Raw genomic sequence first — 22531 nt, 5'->3', positions numbered from 1 at the left:
CATTTTTTAAAATGTAGCCAATGTTTGCTTACCAATCAATAATTTAAAAAAATATTTGTGAAATCATTAACAAACGTTTCAAATTTAAAATAATGCATAAATTATTGCAACTGTCACCGCGGTATTTATGAGTCATATTATTTTCGTCCTTGAGTCAATCTATAAATATTAATACTATTAAAAAAAAAGGCATATTTATTTCGTTGATATAATGTCAAACAAATAACAGAGTTGTTGGTGACAACACAACGCCATATGGCATTATTTAACGAGTTTTGGAGTGACCACACGTTATTATAATGCTTATACATTATAATGATTACCATATAAAAACTAATGAGTATGTTCTATACGAGGTCTAAATAACTGGGCAGATAACATTTTTAGAAGGCTGTAAAGTCAATGTTTTTTTTTAAATTTTATTTTAGTTGACACTTTAACGGCCACTAAAAATAATAATAAGTAAGCGACTAAAAAAAAACCAATAAATCCGACGACATCAAGATTGGACGGTTAGAATTTTTTTTTTTTAAACAATAAAAACGTTTATAATTATTAAAATATAAAAAAAATATATATATATATAGAAGCTCAACTAATTTTTGGATTTCCGAACTTGGCATGTATGACTTTGGAGTTTTATAGACTCGGATTAATTCGTGCGGGGCATTTTCTTTTAAAAAGTTTTATCAATTCCTAAAAAAAAGAAACCTTCGTCCTTCGACGTATCAACCGGATAAAAGTAAACGTTAATAACATTATACCATCGATGAAATAATCATAATATTGATAAAACTAGTGCCTCACATATTTTATCATAGGCCAACACTGTTATCATTCTTATCCAGGCTAAATATTATGTACAGCTCGTGTTCAGTCAATTCAGCAAGTATTATTGACTCGAGTACTTATATTATGTTTAGATATGGTAGCATAACCTCAGATTAAAAACAAATCCGTTCAACGTAAGCCAAGTCGTTAATAGCCACTATCTAATAAATATTAATTTATGTAAGTACAATAATAAAAATATGAATTGTCACATCTGTTTGGCTTGTTTGAACTTTTAATCGCCATTTACATTGTGTTCACGTGAAAAAAAAAACTAAAATTATATGATTACACTAGATTTAATATAATTTAATTAATACTGATTATTATTTATCGTTGACCACTAAACGTTTACACGGTCGATCCCAATTTTGAAGTCCCACAGTGTGCAAAACAAATTGATAATACTTAATATTTATTCAAATAGCTTTTGGGAACGCAAGCGGTTAGTGTTACATAGGCACTGTAATACTTAAAAAAATCATGTTTTTTTTATGATAAATTAAGACTCTACCGTTGAGTTAAGTATGGCAGTCGACAATACTCATCGAGCACCGTGTACAAGTATGGGTAATAAATGCACTTTTGACACTTTAAAAAACACAAAAAAAAAAAAACGTACCTGAATTCTAAAAGAAGAATTTCAACATACCTAAACGATATTATAATAATATTATTTTTTTTTGTCGTCGACCTCGCGCGTGCATTTATCGAGCCGTTTGCGGTATAGAGTTTTCGAAAAATATGAACAACTTAATGTTTATGGTGCGAAAAACTAAAAAAACATTTCGTCAACAAACGATCAACAAACAACAACCGATCGAATAACCGACAACGACAGACCGCGGATTTCCACTGAACACGTGTGTGGCACGGTGACCGCCTTCGCCGTTGCGGTTAAGTTCAAAAGCCTATGTAGACGCTTGCGGTGGCCCAACCCGCAACTAAGGCGTCGGCAACGCTTCCCCAAAGTCCTGTCAAGTCATCTAAGTACCGCCACCTGGTTGACAGTTTAGGCGATGGAAAAAGCTCATCGCCGGCCGACAGAATTCGCCAGCGTTTCGGTTCCAGAAAATGCAAACGAATATATTTATCATCAATCAAATATTACCTAGTCGGCGATGGGCACAGTATTTGGAATTCTTTTTGGGTTTTCCTGACTTCAGGCCGTCTAAACTCGGTGCTAATTTGCATTAATTTTTTTTATTTTTTGCCCGTTTTAATAACGAGATAACTATTTACTACAAAAAATGTACAGTTCGTTAGGATAACAATATTGTATTTGAAATAGTTTTCGGTAGTTCGTGTCCCGATCAACTTGTACTTAGTACTTGGTGTCCTAAAACACAGGTCCTGTCCTTTGTATGTTGTGTCTAGAAATTCTATTGCATTACCATCGACGAGCAACAGCTGACAAGGTTTACACTTTACAATGATGTGTTTTCATTTGAACCCCTCAATGGACAATTTTTGAAATTTTATATCATTTTTTCACGCATATTAAATTATCAGTAATTTGGCAAAAATAATTAAAAAAGTATATAATATCTAAAAAAAAAAACTATAGGACGCCACCTAATTTAAATAAAAATGTTCTAACAAAATAAAATTATGTAATAAACATATTTCTAAGCATTTCCTAAGCCACTCGCCCGCTTTATTCGAGTAAATAGTACATATAGCTTAGAAATTGTAGTCAAAATGTTCATTATAAGCCCAAAGAAATTTCAAAAAGTTTACCCATTTCCATTAACGGTCTTCAACACTGTTTTTTGCCAATTGTAAAATAATAAATAATTTAGTGTCAGTTATTCTCGCACGCTCCCCTAATACAATATTTGCCTTAACCTAAACAAACAACGCATAAAGATGTTAACACGCCAAGGAGGCAAACGTCTTAAATGCCAGCCGATATTGAGTTGTTTATACAGGTAAGCCGTCGACGACATATTTTGTGTGGCATTTTATACAAGCCGAAGCAAGACAACACAACGATATAGACAATAATTTACCATACTAAATAATATGATACATTTTGTTGGTAAATATTTGTTTAACATAAAGTTATCACTATAGGTGGTCCATTATTGTCGTGGATAGAATAATTTTTGACTAGGAGGAAACAATGTGTTAAATTAAATGAGAATAACAATTCTGAATGGATTCAATTGACTTCAGGTTTTCCTTATTTATCGCCGCTTTTGTTTATTTTATTTGTCAACGACGTTGGTTCAGCTTTTAAATTTTGTAAATATTTGCTTTTTGCTGATGATTTAAAATAATTCTACGCTGAAGTTATATCTGACGAAGTTTTTCATAAGACGCAGTTGGACTTAATATTGATAAGTGTGGACAAATTACATATTTTATTCTGTGTCGTTTATATGAAGTGATAGATTACAAATTGGACAATGTGTGTATTTAACGCGTTTCACATGTTAATAAGATTCATGATATTTCCTAATTCACCGGACCGATTTCTTCATGTAGCAAGTCGAAAGCTCAGAAATTGTAGCCAAAATGATTTTTGACTCTTCTCCGTTAACAATCTTCAACTTTTGTTTTTTGGTTAATTATATATACTAGTTAATAATATTTGGTCAGTTCTCTCCATTTGATTTCTGTCGAATTCTCAACATTTTTCCGACGAACATCTTTTTTTTTTTTGGCTTATAAAATAGTTAGGTGTTATTATAATCCAACATAATTTTCGGGTTTCGCCTAAAAGATATTAGAATTTGCTTTGTTTAAAATTTAAATGAATTCAACGGAAAATTGTCTAGACCATGAAATTGTGTAAGCTTCTTTTGTAAATAAAGGTGTTATAAAACAAATTATATGTTTAATAATATACATGTACAATACTATGCACAGAACTTATATTAATACATTTTTCAAAAAACATCAAAATTATTTTAAAAATATTTTCAGTTTAATATGTATATTTACACTTGAAAATATTAAATCTGTGACCAAAAGTCGAATTTATTGAAAAAAGTCTTGTGTTAAAATTAATAATTTCCAAGTTCGATGCAGAAAAGTATTATTTAAATTGTAATATTGGACAAAAACAATTTTAGTTATGCTTTGTAAAAAGCGTAAATTAAGCTAATATCTGATATTAGCTAATAGCTAATATTTAAAAGCTAATATCTGATTAAAAAATCTTATAATGAGGACCGAATTATATGATTTGACTAAATCTTATTCATTGTATTACTAAAAATAAAATGTGTTTTATTTTTATCGATATTTTTTTTATTTGTGGAAAAAATCCTTAAACAATATTAAATAGTTGTTAATAATTTATGCACTCTGTTCAAATAACAAAATACAAATAAGCTATTTAGAATTTATTGTTTTGTTCTTATATTATACTTTAGAAACCCAAAATTGTATCACTTTTATGGTCTACATTTTTTTTAAATATTATGTTTTACATATTAACTAGTATAACTCTACTGGGCACCATTTTCTATTGATCGAAGACAGTTATTGTTATCTTTTATTTATTGTAGGTATAGAATTCTGTAATATTAGTTTATTTATTGTTAGTCCATTTCATAATAGTAATTTATTTAATAATTTCATGTAATATAAATTATTTAATAAAAGGTACACAAATTCCTTAAATATTATGTACTAAAATTATTTTTTTGGCCGTTTGTTTTTTTATCCCTTTTAAGATATAAGTTTAAAAATGATAAATGTGATTAATTAAACAATAGTATCTCCATCGATTTTGTGAACGTTTTTATTCTAATATTTCAGTAGTTCTTTTTCTATGCTAATCATCTGTGGTACACATTTTTTATGGTACTAGTTAAATACAACGATAACAACTATATTTCCGCCGATAAACCATTTGTTCAATAATCAGTTTTGATTGCATTTTATTTTTAGAATCATTATACATTTTCTAGTGTAAATTAAAATGTTTGGTATTATTCCGTTTAATTATAATTATGCGGGTGTGTTCGTGTTTTTAATTATTATTTTTGCTTTGTCATATCCGATTGATAAGTTTTTCACAGAAAACAATTAGCTAAATTAACGGTGGACACTTCACCCGTGAAATATGTAAGTCTGTAATTTCTTTATTGCGCTGGTTTCTGAAAAACTTCGGAGAACAGCTGGAATTAATGTCCCGTTTAAAGGCTTATGCCGAAAAGTCATGCCACATACTCGCATGTCCGTATGTAGCGTACAGGCTATCCATAAACGGAGATAATAATCTCCCCTATTCGAATCTAAATCTATTTCGAGAGTGGAATGAATTACTTAAGTCCCGAACGGGGATTACCGTGTGAGATAAGCAGAAAAGTTTTCCCAGCGGAAATTGCTCAATTTGTATTGTTGCAATAGTGTATTGAACTGCAATAGCGGAATATATGTGATTTGTCAAACCCAACCTAACCTATCCAGAGTGAATTTATTATTTGCAGACAATTTATCGGCTAACGAAAAAACATAATATAATATTGTATACTTTGTTTGTTACTGGAAATAATCAAATACTAATACTATACAGATACTCTGTAATTGGCAATATTATATAGCCATTATTGTGGCTATTTGATAGGAAAACAATATTATCGGACGATCGTACATAATTGAATTTCCGGCTGGCTACAAAAATCTATACGGTTTTTTTAGTGTTAGAGAAAAACAGAAAAAGGATATCGATCAAAGCGCTCAAGTTTAAAATATTAAAAACGATTTTAAAAAGCTTTAGGGCTTGTCTCGCAATGACTTGTACCGAACGGAAACTAGTTAAGACATATTGTTTTCACAAAAAAAAAAAAAAAAACCGAACCAAAGACTGATATGTAATACATAATTTATATATTTCCTAAGCGGTTTACCATGAAATGAATAACAAAATATTTTCGTTCAATCCATTTAGACATATTTTATTTGTACAGCTGGATAATGGACAAAAAAAATGCATGTGATGTTGTACTGTTATCAGATAACTGCAAAAAATACAAAATATAAAACCACCGAACATATTACTATTACACGTTTTCTTATTTATCAAAAAAACAACATTGTATGACTATTCAGACTTACACGGTAGTTAAGTTTAATACAATCATTTTTACCCCAATTCTATTCCGTCGTAGGTACATTGTAGTAATGGAATAACGGTTTATTGATTAAAGAACCACAGAAAGCTCTCCGACACATCGATTACAGTGATTTTTTGTTATTACTTAAGTAATATTAAATAAGTCTTGGACAGTGTTTGCGTTCGAAAGCAAAAAACTAAAATAAATAACTGTCAAGCGGAGACAACCGAGTAAAATACAAAATAGATGTTCGGGAAAATATGCTTCAGTGTAAGTCGTTTTAAATTGTTCACTGTCCATTAGGTCTATTAACGATTTAGAAATTGTAAAACTGTCTATCTATGTTTGAATCTCTGAAAATTCAATAATAAAAATAATGTATAAAACAACAAAAAAAGGGGTGATACCATCCTTTCAATTCTTTTACCTAGTATTTTCCACCCTCCCACTTAATTTTTTTTTAATTATCCATCCTTCTTAGATTTTTAAAAAAATGAATTGTGTTAAAATTTATATAGTTCTTATAAACGATGTAAACTTTTTTTTGTTTTGAAAAATAATTTATTTTAAAATTTGAATATTATAATTTTTAAAGACACACATTTTGTGTAGAATTAAGTGACTAAAAGTATTCCTTTATTTATATTTACTTATATACTTAATATATTATTATAAGCAAGTTAAATAAAAGCTAGTTTTATGTTTGCTAATTTTATTTTATTTTTTAAGCCACGACTATGTCGGTTGTACAAGTAAAAATACATCCATGATCCATTTCATTTTTATATGAAAACTCAAATTTTAGGAATTTACTGGATTAATTCTCGTGAACTTAACGTTTTAAGTATTTCAATTATTTTCAAACACACGCTAAATGTATTTTAAGGTACATATATATGTATAGGTATATATACATATATATATATATACTTATTTTAAACTACATATTTATATGAAATGATATCAATTATAATTTTAAGAGCGAGATCAAGCACTTGCATATGACACAATCATATTTTGTTGACTGTTTTAATTAATTTTCATTATTCTACAACGGAAGAGACGGGTTTTCCCGGTATCTTAAACACAAATGAACCCAATGCAAAATTGTGAAGTTTTTTAATTATTTATTTTCTGTGGTGTTGATATAATCTTTTGGGAACCCGCGAAGGAAGAATACGGCACTATTGTTTATTATCAGTTAAAATAAGAACTAAAAACGGCTAAGTCACGCGCCACTATTGCGGTTATATTTTTACTTTTAGCCGTTATTATATTACCGGGTTTAAGCGTTTTCTTTGATTTGACAAAAGCAATATAATAATTTTTTTTATGTGTTTACCGTTAACAACGCCGCGTCTCGCATGATATTTTTTTTTTTAGTTAAAAATATTTGGTTAAGTCTTTGTCCGGCCACAAAATATAGGACTGAGCGTTGCGGGAACGCTTAAACGGTTGATTTTACATTGGTTGTCTTGGAATAATTTCATTTAATCCGTTTTGTTCCTTGCAAAATTGAAGAAAAATTAAAAAAACTGACAATAACAGTCAAGTTGATACTTAAACGCAATACAATACTCGTCTTAGGCTTGTGAACTCTTCTTCGCATGTTTTCACTGATCATATTATCTTTTATTGGAGCCATATCCGTACACATAACAGTATATACTTATAATTATTCTAAACAATTTTACTTGCATTATGTAATAAAACAATTAGCGTACTATAGATAATTGTATAATTTATTTTTATTTTTAACTACAAAATTATATTAAATTTTTCGAGCTGTCTCAAGAGTTCTGTTTAACGTTAATGAATTCCACAATATTATTGGTAAGACTCATTAGGGGAAGTTGGCAGAAAAAAAAAGTGCAAAACTAACAACGATGACGTTTATTAGGTTAAAGTGTACATTACTGCATAGTTTAAACTTATTCAGGACATTCTCGTCTAAATAATTTCAGAGAAAATACACTACAAAGTTAACGATATCTTAAACTACCTAAGTAAACTTCGTTGCTAGTTTCGCATGGGAATTTCTTGCCGAGCGCCGTCTGTAACGTCTAACGAGTTGAATGCGAATTTTCTTTTAAAATAACAACAGTCGTGATCGTATAAGATTGCAAAGAGAAAATAAAAATAAGCGAATTGTGCAATGGGCAGAGAAATGTTCTAAATCGCAACATTTTCATCCAATTTATGTCGAACAAATTAATTTATAGTAGTTGAAATTCAAACGAAACAGTGATGTTATTTTCTGTTTCTATTCTCGTTTGACGAGGTAATTAAAATGTCTGTTCACATGAATTTTAAGTATAACCGCGTCAAAACCCATCTTCAACATGAGTATTACTGTACCTAATGTGGTACTTCTAGAGTTTATTGTGCTTGCTGTTTAATTTACTACACTTTTGATCACCTTCCTCACTTGTCAGAAACAATACGTGGCAAATAGTTCACAATACATATGTTTAATCTGGGGTTTGTTTCTTATTAGGTGTCCAAATTGTTCGCATGGATTATGTTGTCATTATGATTTTATCATCGAAATGTGTTTAACGGTTGATCAGAATACAAAAACTCCCAGAATTGTTTTTAAATTATAAAGCATACAACATGGTTTACAGCAAGTCCCTATCAAGTATATCAATCACTATTCTCATCACTTTTTTTATTTATCTCTTATCTGCTGATTTATCCTTTTTTCTCTTTCTTCATGATCCTCCCCCTTGTTTTTATGTCAGTTTTGACGGGCTTGTGACAGCAATAATATATTATGAGTCAACATGCTATGAAATATTATGTTTGTTTTCTGTTGGTCCGTAGCAAAATAAAAGTGTTAGGACTTTTTAAAATTTTCTCAAGCTTCCATACAATTTCATAAACTGGACCGACAAGGTTTTTTTAAAATTAATATTGTAAAACTAAAAGAGTTCTGAACGATCCTGATTTCCCACGATTAGTTCTTTGTGTCAATTTATATGTATTTTTTTTTTAACATTTACTGCAATCAGATTGACTCGTTAGTGCCTCGAATCGTGTCCTTTAGTTAGTTAGTACCTGCTCAAATATCATCGTCGTGTAGCATCCGTTGAATTGATGGACATATCAGGTGACGCTGTCACCATGAAATACAATATTATACCGTTGATGTTTACACAAGGTATACCCAAACTGTTCTAGCTGTTTACACTATCGAACAGTGTACACAAAAAGATGCTATGATACGGTGATAGTGTTTCATTTACCTTTGACATGCTATAGCATGGATTTCTCGGTCGACACCAATGAAATCGCATCGGTACTATTTACACTACAAGTATAATGTATAGGCGTCAAACTTATATTTACACAGGTTATCTCCATAGACTGTATGGAAAGCGAGTGAGTGACGACAGTGCCGGTAAAGTTATCGTTACAATATATATATATATATATATTATTGATTTTCCTTTTGGCAAACAATAAGCGAAAACCGCGAACCGGGACGAGACGTTTCCGGTAATACAATTCGGGTGGTCAATTTCGGTTTTCGGAAAAGATTTCCAAACCGTCGATATGTACAGCTGTGGCGCCATACCGATAATAATTAGGCAAGGTGGGGAACGCATAATTTGAAAAGCGAACAACATAGGAGAGAATAAGGAAAATATAAATCTTTATAGTTTGCAAAACGCATTTGCCTTTACGACCTATACAATATGTTGTTAATGCAAATAATAAAACATAATATGCCTCTCTTTAAAACAAAAATATATCACTCATCATTATTTTTATTTATAATATCTTAAATTAAATCATTAAAGTTAAACAATTTCTACAGATGATATTGTTTTAATACAATTTCTCTCGAAATTAATCTTTTGAGTTAATACGACAGTAGTTGAACAACTGGAATTTAACACCGGTTTACAAACAGATGTCACCAACTTCTTACTAAATGTTTTTCCTAGTTTCTTTTTTTATACACTTATCATTGGCTTTATGGAAATTTGTTTTTTAGTTATCAAATAACAGAGATTTCCAAGGAAATGTCCTTTTTAGAACAAAACGGTTTTATTAAAACTTAAATATTGTCAGTCAGTGAACAGGTGTGGTCCAACTAATAGTATAAAATATATTTTTTTAAGTACTTATATTATCCAATATTATGCTGTATGAAAGAAATGAGGCCTCTAGTGCAATAATGGACGAACACCAAAACCCATTTTATTTTATTTTTGTTCTTAAAAATATATTATCTTATAACTTAAAAAAAGCAATAACAGTTTGGTGCTGGGTATAGATCGCTTAGGCCTTCAATACCATCATTGAAGGCTTTAAATAGGTTTCATACAGTTCTAGGATATAACGATAAATAACTACCTAAGTACCAAAAAAAATTTTTATTTACCCAAAACGAATATCGATTAGAACAAAATATAAAATAAAAACAAATTTTAAAATGTCTTATACATTTTACGTATTAAACCTAACTGCAAGAATGAGAATGAGACTTATAAGCTGTTAGTCGTTTTTTAAAGTGGGTTTCAAAAAGATTGCTGCGGGTGGATATAAACCTTTTTACCTTATTTACGTCTCTCGGGAGTTTTAAAAATAATATAATAATACTTGACAAACGCTATTCGTATTATTATTATAAATCATATTCAACCTTCCACTTAGTTTTCTTCTTAACACATTTCAAATACAACAAATTAAGATTTAACTGTATTTTTTTTTTTGTAAAATATTATATTTTTTATTTAATTGTTTATTTAATAATAATCGACTGTGCGTTCGGGTGTGAAAATTTGTCTACATCAAATACATCACTGTAAAACAATTGGATTTAGCTTGTTTACATTGAACCGCACATTTTAGTAGACGACTTTGACGACTAGAGATGTTACTTATACTATTGTAACCATAATTGCTTTCTGACAAAATGTGTACATTGTGTATAAATGTTATATTGGCATAGTTGTCGATAATAATTATTATTTTGTTCGGGAATAGTTATGTTCTGGCACTTTGCGTTTATCAGTGTACTCCGACTCGAACCGTAAACTTATTCACATAGTAGTTCATCTGGTGTAATTCGTTCTTAGTTCTCGTCATGCATATTTTGACAATTTTAATTTTGGTTCCGTGTTTTTCATTGGCGTTGCAAGGTAGAATAAAGAACAGTATTCGTAAACGACAAAATTTTTACCATAACAACTTAGTAATCAAATTGTTCTTTTTATTCCTTTACAGGGTCCTTTGTTTCTGGTGACATCATTATTTACACTACACCGGAGAGTAAGTATGAAATGTGTTTTGGCGGAAAATTTCCTTCAATTTCTTGATTTATTGGGAGAATATAGTATAGTTCAATCAATAATTCTATCAAGGGTGGAAACCCCTTGTATAATTACAAGTATTTTATATATTTTTGGTGTGTAAAAATTGACTGCTACATCTGTATATAATAACTGGTACCGTAGTCAAAAAATGGTGTATGAATTTATATTGATGTATCCAATCTAGACGAGATAAGATGATAGGTAGGTCATAGATTAAGACATGAAAGTTTATTGAAAACAATAATCTAGGGAGACGTTGTTGAGTGTATGACTTAAATTATTATGAAGGACACGAAGAAGAAAAAATACAATATGACCTTAAAGAATTGACTAGCTACAGAAAGGAGACACGGAGAGATGCAATAAACTAATCTTAGGATTAATGACGGAAATAGAGAAGATCAGGAATGGAATGAACAATTAATTAAGAATGGAAAACTCCTAATTTTTACAAAAAAAAAAAAACTTTATTCTATCCGTATACAAATTTGATAACTACTCATTTTCATTAAAACATTTCGATGTGCATTTAAATTAAAATTATTTGATAAAAAAAGCCAAAAATACTGCAATTTTTATCGATATCCCGGCGGCTTTTTTATACTTCTGAATTATTATTTATACAAATGTAATTTTAATATTTTTCGGAAGCAAAATTACTGTTCTCGACTATAATGTACAATATACGAAGGCACGAAAACACACGTGTACATAAATAGCAATAACAACTGTTATTTTGTGGTTTATAAAAATGTCTTTATGTATGTATTGGTAAAAGTTTTTTTGACAATGCCGTTGCCCATTTTTTGACTTTATCATTCTTAATAATTAATTAATAATAGGTTTGTATGTTATATTATATTAAATATATTTGTGTAATGATAATGATAAATATATTGTGTTAAATTTTGAGTTCGTTTTCCTATTGCTTATCTAATTATATTTATAGCACTGTTACAGAAATATCTCATTTAATTCAAATCATAGTTAATATTATTTGTAAATTATACTCAACTTTGTTTCATCTAACATTGGTTTTAATAAATTAAAATACTAATATAATTGATGTCGCTCTTTCAACTTACAGTCAACACTTATATTTTACATACTATTATTGTTTGGAATATGCATTTGTTTTATTTCAGACAGCGAATTATTGGCAATCGATACCGGTAAAATACATACATACGTAAAATATATACCCATTAAAGAACCATATTTTAATCCATATTTTTTTTAAATTATTATAATTTGTTACAGAATCGTCTCGTCTACCCGAGGGTGCAAGTAATATTACTATACTTTATAATATTTATACTGAACTTCATTTCACTTATAATTGGTGTAAATTCTGAATTGAAATACTGTGTGAGAGATTAGAGTGCGGTTCAACAGTTGTTTTCAAACAAAATCATGCCAGACTACCCTCTCATTTTTGTCAATCTTATATTTTTGTTTGTTTTATGGGCTCTTATTTACTGTATTATTGAATTAAACTGAGAGAACTGTAACTTGTAGAATTTTTTATTAAAAACTTTTGAACGCAATACGTTAATATTTTCCAAATTTAAACAAAACACATCAAATGATGAACTCTTTTTTTATAACAAAACAAATAGAAGAAACTTATGCCGACAATTAATTTTCATCTGGCTCCTGATTGGAGATAAAACTTAAGGACAGGTTAATAGGTTCAATTAGGCGCTAAGGGGGAGGAAGAATAAATTGAGGTGGTGGTAGTATGTTAAGTGATGGAGCAAGGCAAAAAGAACAGTTATTTGGCTGTAATTAAGATTTGATAGAGATCTGAGAAAGGGCAATGTTTGCATGTAGGAATATGTGGCAGATGACGTGGACTGGATGTTGATAACTAGAGCGACCAATTCTTCTTTACTGAGTGTACAAGAGAAAGAAAAACGAAAGAGAGCAGGATATAATTGAGTTTGATTTTCTGAAAAACCTAGGCAAATCTTTTGTGTTTTTAATTTTAATAACTCCAATTTTGTAATGTATTTGGAATTTCGTTCTATTTTTATAGTGACAGAGTTCATTATAGATGATAAGTGAGTAATGAATGTTTTTTTTTTGTGTTTCATTACAATAATGTTTTAATGTTGCTATACGTAAGATAGTAAATCTACCAGATTGATGCCTAAAGATGCATATTTGTTTTTTAGCGATGAATTCTACGATGCAGCGCTTGAGGCTTTTGGTTATATGGAAACTGATGGGATCCAAGGGTTACTTCGAGTAGTACGGTTAGCTATTACCACGACCCCTTAGATTTTTGAAGCTAATAATGTTACTCAACAAATACTAACGTTTTTATTGCAGGTTAATTATTGATCGCAATATTCAACAAACCCTAGCTCAATGAACTGGATTTCATGTAAATAAGTCGTGTAACGGTTTATCTCTGATAGCAATATAATAAATAGTACATTAAAACAAAATTAATATTGTTTTTTTTTTGAGCTCATGTATGGTCCGAAAGGGTATTATAATTTGAAATTCTTCCAGCGGTATTTTATTAAAATGTTTAAAAAAAATATATTTTCTGCTCATTAAAAATATCAACAACCGCTTTGCCTTAAAAAATATCTCTGTAATTTTTTTTTAATGGTAATTGTTATTGTGTGTGCAATTTAAAATGGCTTAGGAGTGGTGTATCACCGATCTATAGGATTAATGTAGAATTTAAGTGGTCACACGGGACAAAAGATATAATAAATCAAAGTAATCCAAGTACTTGGAGCAATAAAACAATTTTTCTCTTAATAATAAAACAGAAATTAATTTACTTTAAACCCACAAATCTTTATATTGCAATATATTATATCATCTTTAATAAAATAATAAACAACTATAATTTAATACCTAAAAAATGAACTAAATCGTATATATTAAATCATTTAAATAACAACTCATGTCTTCAGTACTAAAAATATTAATATTTGTTGAGATTATGTTACATATATAATAATTATTGTACAAAGTTAACTGTTGGTGAAAATAAAAAGTAGTAATAAAAACGTTGTTAAATCCTTTTAAAATGTTTGTGGCCAGATTAGATTCATGTTATTTTTAAAGTATTAATATCATCCTATATTTTGTTGTATAGAATTAATCGATTCCATACAGTTTTACGATACAACAACTATGTACTAAAAGCATTTGAAACTATACAAAATGAAAATTGTTTAGAGCAAAATTATTGTTTAGTTATTAGTTTATTATTGTATTAGTGGAAATATAATATTTTTTACAGGTAAAAAATATATTGTATAATGTGACTGGATTGTTTTATCTTTGAACTGTAAAAAAGGAATACATTTAAAAACATATTTTGTTTTTCTACTTGGCAGATATTGACCATTATGTATTCAAATTGCAATAGACTTGTGATTAACCGAAACGTTTGCCATTTCTTGTTTACTTAAAGTACTACCCGTTTGATGTAATCATCAACTTGAACAGCTCTGTTAGAAATTCTTATTTTTGTAATCTCAAATTAAATATCGTTTGTCTTGTCTAATTAAAACATATAATATGCACATCACGATGGAAAAATACAGAGCTGTGAGTAATAATAATTCAGTAAATAAAAAAAAAAACGACTTTTGTACGGTATTCTTTTGGTATAGTTCTACTATTGTTTGGATATTTCAAGGGGTGAAATTGTTTCATTTTAGGCCCAATAAAGTGCTTTTAAAGTGCGATTTCCGATCCAAAGACTGGCTACACGAGAAAATCGTTTCGGCGGCTTAGAACCAGACACAAAAAAACAAAAATAAAAAAACACTTCATTACAAAAACAAACCTTTTCGGGTACGCGGCGAAGCTAAAAACTATAAAACGGTTTAAATCTTTTTTCGCGGTAATCCAACATTAAATTTTTCCCTCTTTCAATAATAATTTCATAAAATGAATCAGTTATTTGTGAAAGGGCAAAAGTCATGGTTATCAAATGCATCGTTGAATAACAATAGTATACATTTCATGGACGACCTAAAGCGGTGCTTAGTGGCAGGTACATTGTGACTTGATCACAGGACACAAAATATCTATTTTCAGAGATACGAGGTCTGTCATAATCTAATTTAGTCAACAATCGCCAATTATGTGTGGTTTTTTTTTTAATTACTCATTCGGATGTTCCCTAAATATTATGTCACTAGATGTACTGATGACACAATAAGATACTTATATTATTTACCCACTAATCGTTCACGACACTCTGCCTTAAGTTTTCTTATATGAACATTGAACAATGAGCGAGAGTGACAAACACTTGAAAAGACTATTAATAATAATATGTCTTATGATTTTTAACAAACAAATATTATATTAGTTATGTATGTAACAATATGTTGGTCATTTTTTTCGGGTTCAAGTAAATTAAGTCAACTAAGTTATGTATTCTTTTTAAACACACCGTTGGTGATACCATATTTTAAATAAAATATTAGGTACATTATTTACTTACTTTTCTGCGCCTTTGGTAAATTATGTATGTACATTTTAATAATGCTTAGGTATATATATATGTATAAAATTATATGTACACAACTTTTTTAATGATGTCAGCCGTTCTTAAGTTTCACTGCCATAAATTATTATTAAATAAGCAACTCTCAGGGGTTATTCTTGTTAGCCTCTACTTCAATAGTTTGGTAATAAAAAATTGAAATTTAATATTCTAAAATATATGCAAAAGCCAAAGCTATAGAAAATGTTTTATGGGTTCGTCTCAAATGAATTTTCCATAATATCATATTTTTAGGTAAAGATTTTTCTCCCCGGTTCTATTCATATAATAATAACAGTCAATAAATATGAATTTTATACAGCCAGTAGAGAAAAAAAAAAGAACGTTCTTACGGTAATGAGCAGCGTCTCGAGTTCTGCGCACATCTCCAAGATTAGTAAATATTGATAAACAGTATATTTACTCACCTGAAAAAAAAATATACAAATATATATTATAATTTATACATTATTGCGTTTAAAATAAATACTGCTAAAAATGTATAATAATTCTGCGATTTAATTTAACGCTAATCTTTGACCACTGTGATGATAATACAAAATAATGGAAGTAGTGTGCAAACAGTTCCCTCACAAGTTAGGGATTACTTGGTAAAAAAAAAATTTAACACAAAACATTATCATAACAATAATAAGCGTATCTTTTGTTTTAATCTTATAAATAAGCTATCTTAAAGGGTTTAAACCGTTTGTCGATGACGAGGACTCATTCAATGTTATAAATTGGTTACATTTTTACAATTTATGGAAATTTTACAGCTGTAAAGTCGAAAAAATATCACACCAGCTTAAGCATAATATAAATAACAATGTAATAATAGTTTTTCATTCATAATTACCAAAAGCCGTATAAATTTTACTATATTTTTGCTTTTTTAGGAAAGTCGCTTTTGTAGGTAAAAATTTGATAAAACTTGAGTCGATTATTTGACAACTAAAATAGTCGAATAAATCTGTACTTTGTACTTTAAAAGAACAAAAGACGATTTTCGCCAAATAACTAAAAAGACCATTAAGCATGTAAATTAAAAAAATCTTTAATAATTCATGGAAAATATGGCACTCACGGGACACAAATTGAAAAACTTTTAACGAGTTTTGTACCAAAATGAAGAACACGGCTGTAATGTTGAAATCTAAAAACTCACTGTTTCACTCATTGGTTGAAAATTAAGTCGGCTTTTAACCCGAGGTATGAAAATATATCTGTTATGTCTATCTTTCATCTTACACCAGGCGCTGACTTCTTTAATAGTATAGTAAGTACTGTGTGGATAGATAAGATTGAAAATGGCGGTAAGGTTAGGTTAGGTCAGGTGGGGTCGGATAAAATTAGATAGAAATTAATAAATCAGTAAATCAGTTTGAGAGTAACTCCAAAAGTGCATAAAAAAATACATATATAAATATATATGGGTCGTTAATTTTAAATTTGGTGTAATTCCAAATTTTTAAAATATACATATTTGTGATTAATTGAGTCGCACCAATAAATGCAAAAATAAATACAAAATAGAAAACTGTGAATGAACACGTCTTGTATTGCTTTTCATACACATTAATTGACAAAAAGCTCGTTATTTCAAAATGTCTTAAGTATAATTCTTAACACATAATATGATAAGTTTTATGGCCGGGAGTCGGTTCAAAATTTGCAGGGCGCACACGAATTGCCTCTTTTTCTCTTTGTAACTTTTAGGGTCATAAACTACCATTTAGTAAAATGTCTATGGTCTTGACGAATACACATCAAATAAAAGCTACATCGGAAATGGTAGTGCGTGAATGACCGGCTAAATTGGTACAAAGAGAGTTTAGTGAAAAGAGTTAAATCCTTAAGAGTTTCTGTTTGAATTATTGTTTATGTATTTTGTTTTACAGAAACAAAAAGAACTATTGATCCAACGTAAGAACTAATTTAATTTTAAATTAAAAACCTAAGGTCATTTTTTTTGTTAAATTACAAATTACAATCATAATATGTTATATTTATTTTATCTATAAATATATCGTTTAAAACTAAAAGTTTTTTACTACTCATAAATCGACAAATCTTAAAAATTTTAAAGATCATTTAATGTTTTTACTAAACAACATTTTTTTACAATTCATTCGTTTGTTTTCTATGGAAATAAACACTCGTCGACATAAAAGGTGTATCGTTATGATCTATAACATTCTAATTAGCATACAACACTAAGTTGACGATTTATCATGAATAATTGTATTTATAATCTTTTTAATTATACTAAAATGCCAAATGTTCCATACCGAATACAAGATGGTAGAATAAAAAACTAGTAATTAAATAATACATATACCTAATATACATCGTCTCTACCCGAATGCGCAGGTAAGATTTTTATTTATAAGTTATACTCAACAAAATAAATAGTTATGGCTGTAATTAAGATTTTATTAAAAAATTCCGAGAAAGTGCAATGTGTGCGTGGAGACAGATGTGACAGATGATGTGGACTGTAAATTGATAACTCGAGGGTGACCAATTCTAATTGGCTGAGTGAATAAGAGAATGAAGAAAAAAGAAAACAGGATAAAATTATTGAGTTTGATTTTCTAAAAATTGAGGCAAATCTTTGGTTTTTAATATATACAATTTTGTAAAGTAATTGAAATTTCTTTCTATTTTTATAAAAGAAGATGTCAATATAACGGTGGAGTAAGTAATGATTTTTTTTTATGTTGCTAATATAAGTAAGATAGTAGCATTAAGTTTATTGTTAAGTTATATAATTATATATTGTTGTTCACGTCATTTGTCGAGTGGGCATTGAGAAACATTATAATTAGACTAAAATAACAAGTATGTTAAATCTTTTACCTATTGTCTTCATAATACACTTTGACCTGATGTTCCATTGTTGTTTCGAAAATAATTTAGCGAAAATGAATTGAACGTTTGCTTTTCTTAAAAGGTTTAAGGTATTAACAAAACACATTTTGTTGATGTTGCTTGTTCCTTTTTATCGCTGTCTACTATAATAATTATATCATTATATAGCTGTTATGTCAATTCAATAAAACATGAATGCTATAGACAAAATGTAAAATATGAGCATGAGCTATTATTTGATTTGTAAGTGTATTTCACCGACAAATACACAATTAATGCATAAAGATGTAACTGTTTTTTTAGCGAAGAATACTACGGTGAAGTGCTTCATGCTTTTGTGTGTATGGGAACTACTGGTATCCAAGGGTTGTTCCGAGTATTGTTGTTAGTCTTTTACCATATCTTATAATATTTTGTATTACAGACAAAGACAGTCACCGTATTCAACAACAACCAGCACAAAGAGCCAGATGAGGAGGGAGAAGAAGAAAAAACGGATTTCAATAAATAAGTCATATTATCACTATATCTATGATAACAATATATTGCATTTATTTATAAATTGTATTTTTTCATTCATGATTTGATGGTGTTGAAATTTGAGTTTCTTAAGAGATTTTATGTTACAATTTTTTAAGAAAACCATTTTCTGTTCGATGAATATCAAATATTAACAACCGCTCTTACCTAAAAAATATCTTCTTTTTTTTTTAACAGAAATTGTAATATAAAACGGCCTAAAATATTATAGATACTTTGATGGCAAGGCACTAGAAATTTATATGGAAGCGGAGAATAAAGAAAGTATGGAAACAGTTTTTTTTTTGTTATAAACGGAGATGAAACACATTCCTGTACATTTTTAAAGAATAATAACATTGTTATTCTATACAATATCAGCACTAAAGGAACAATAATTTTTGCTGGGGGTTTTTAAGTATAAATAGTATTACCAGACGACCCGCGGTAGGGGAAAATATAGTTTTTAATATATATTATTTAATTTTTAATTTTAACAGCTATATATTTAAATTATATGGGTTTTATGTTAAGTGATAAGTGTCAGTGTAAACAATTTAAGACGATAGGTGGAAAGCGGTATAGTTAATTTTATCTGTACTCATTACTCAACCACACTCGACCTCCCATCCTAAACTTTAAACTTGAATAGCTTTAAAAGTAATTATCCAAAACTGGTTGTCGACCAGTGAAAATGTTAAGCGCCATAAAAAAACGTGGTGTTTATAACGCAAATGCGTATAAATTAATTTAAAAAAAAAATCTTCAAAATATTTACTGGAACAAAAGTCATTTCATTTTTCAAATGTTTGTAGGACACCCTGTATACATGTATGGGTAATAACCACAATTTTTGTAGTTTTAACATTTTTTTTTTTATGGAAAAAAAATTTGTTTTTACCAGTATCTTGTTTTATTACTTGTGTTTATGACCGTTTGTATTTGCTTGCATGAGAGCACAAAATTATTACAAATATTATAGCGATTACAAATTTTGTATAAAAACCAATAATAATACTTACAATTAAATATATGTTTTTTATTACCTGCGTACAGCATCGTTATTTCGAGTTAGTAGATGATTTAACTGAACGCGAAAGAATCCAAATGTCAGATATTTGAAAGATGAGAAAATGTCATAGGTAATGTTATATATGTTTTTTACTCCAAGTTCAGTTTTTACGCCTGTCTGGTTTTTTTGGCGCAAAAAAGTTTATTTTTCTTTGATTTTTCAGATTTTAACGGTTTACTTGTGACAGGGCTACATTATAAAGTTTATGTACTTGGCTCAACTTATTTGTTATTCTGAATACCACGAACTTCGATACACCAGCTGTCCTTACTTCGTATACCATCGTTATCTTACCTATCTTTATTGCACAATATATATTTTATAGATTTTTTTTTAACGTCCATCCACCTACTTTCTTCTTTTATGTCCGCCATTTTAATTTCCGAAGTACGGTTTTATTATAGAGTATTAAAATTTCTATTATACGCTTATCGAAACGTTTTGGTCGGCATTAAACAAATTAGAAGATAAAGTGTAGTGGTTTTTTTATTAGCATTACTATTGATACTATTGCGGAAAATAAATAACGCATTTTTAAAATCTATTTAATACAACTTGATTTAATAATATTGTTTATTTGGTATTTACAAGTGTCAAGTCATTTATAACAGTATTAATTACTAGTAAACTTTGTATAGTTAATTGTTTTAAAGCGAATGAAATACCTACTATTACTATTATGATATAATATTTAGTCTTACTTTTTAATAATAGTTTGTTACATATTAATACATTTTAACTGGCCATAATAATGTTAAAAATGTATTATATTTTCTAAAGTATTTTTTTTGTTTTTCAAAAAGTAAGGCTCAGGTATTCATTGTTAGACATTAGTTAGACAAATATAGCCTGGCAAACTACATGTCAATAATGACTTTTAGGCCTTTCACAGGACAAAATAATATGTTTGTGTGTTACTTACTTTTAGTATAATTATTTAAATAATAATTTTGTACAATACACAATAAATAATAATTACCGAAACAAGGTACTTGAGTTGTAAAGAAAAAACTTAAAATACCAATTTGAAAATTGGGGCTGGACGAAAATTGAATCGTACACACACATTTTGGTTGATATCAAATCACATAGCTTTTATGTAAAGTAAATACACTCAAAACACAACTATAAACTCGTTTTCAAAATAAATAAAACATTTTTATAGGTAAGTACAGCGTTTCTTGTCTAAGAAAACTTTGGGTAGTTCAAAACGACCTATATCAATTTACAAACATAGAATTGGACCAAAGGGACATTTTAACGACTTGTTTATATTCTTACTATAGGTCATGAAGAGATCAAACTGAATACATTATTATACACTCGGCGCTTTCTCGCAAACATAACACTATTTTGCCTTTCTATTAGCAAAGCATTATTGTAAGAAATCGACAATTGGATTTTTTTCTTTGGCCAGTCCAAACCGAGTAATATTCATTTTAAATCGTCTTCCATTTTTAAAACGAACAATTTTTTTCATTAATTTTAGCGATTATAACTTTTTTTATTTATATATAACAAATATTATATTTTTGAAAGATAAATTTTAAAGAAAAGAAAAAACATTTCTTAGTATATATTAGCTGATTGTACAATATATTTTATTATATTGTCTATGTTTAGAATTTGTTAAGACTGTGCTCTTAAACTGTTATATGTACGTAAACTACTTGGAATTACATCTTAAAATAGTTACACCGAAATATACTCTACTAATGAACACAAGTGTGTTCACAATGTGGTAGTAGTGGTCACATTAGACAGGTATGTGCCAATCCTTTAGAGTAACCCTCGTGGCACCGTGTTCCTATTTTGAAACTCAAGTGTAATTAAATAGTTTGTTCCGTTTTTAAGTTTAAACTTTAAGTATGAGTACGTACGCAGTCATCGATCCTCTAGCCAAGACTTCAACTTTGTTATTTGTAGTTTATTCTATACTTGAAACCAACTTGGGATAAACGAAATACTGATTGTAATGTATAGTTTACACTTAAGCTTCGGGTTTTTATTGAAGTGAGTGTTTTTTTAAAAGTTTTGCTTTGGACCTCTGAAAGGATTCAAATTTAATTAAAACCTATAGAAATATTTATGCGTTTACTTCAAGCCGAAGCTTAAAATTGAAAAAATAACACATTTGAAAACACATGAAATTAGTGAATACAATCGGTAGATCAGGATTTATAATAATTATAGAATATTTTGAAATACCTTCTAAGTATAATATTATTATACTCGAGATACCTATGGTATACCGTTTTCGATCATATGAAATAGTTTAGCTGTAGTTGAGGGTTTGTTTTTTTGTTTT

General features: G+C 28.8%; 1 long non-coding RNA gene across 1 annotated transcript in view; it reads left to right on the top strand.

The window, feature by feature from the left end:
- Positions 1-13469, top strand: part of LOC126840931 (uncharacterized) — a 43807-nt gene extending 30338 nt beyond the window's left edge. The window contains exons 2-3 of the long non-coding RNA XR_007686114.1: positions 11142-11186; positions 13408-13469. This is a non-coding gene — a long non-coding RNA (uncharacterized LOC126840931). The remainder of the gene's footprint in view (positions 1-11141; positions 11187-13407) is intronic.
- Positions 13470-22531: the final 9062 nt, after the last annotated feature.

The sequence above is a fragment of the Adelges cooleyi genome, unplaced genomic scaffold (assembly GCF_023614345.1).
Source record: "Adelges cooleyi isolate 19-005CV unplaced genomic scaffold, UGA_ACOO_1.1 ACOO_flye_CR_arks_rails_tigmint_CR_PRNA_108, whole genome shotgun sequence".
NCBI lineage: Eukaryota > Metazoa > Arthropoda > Insecta > Hemiptera > Adelgidae > Adelges > Adelges cooleyi.
This window is presented reverse-complemented; position numbering and strand designations above follow the sequence as displayed.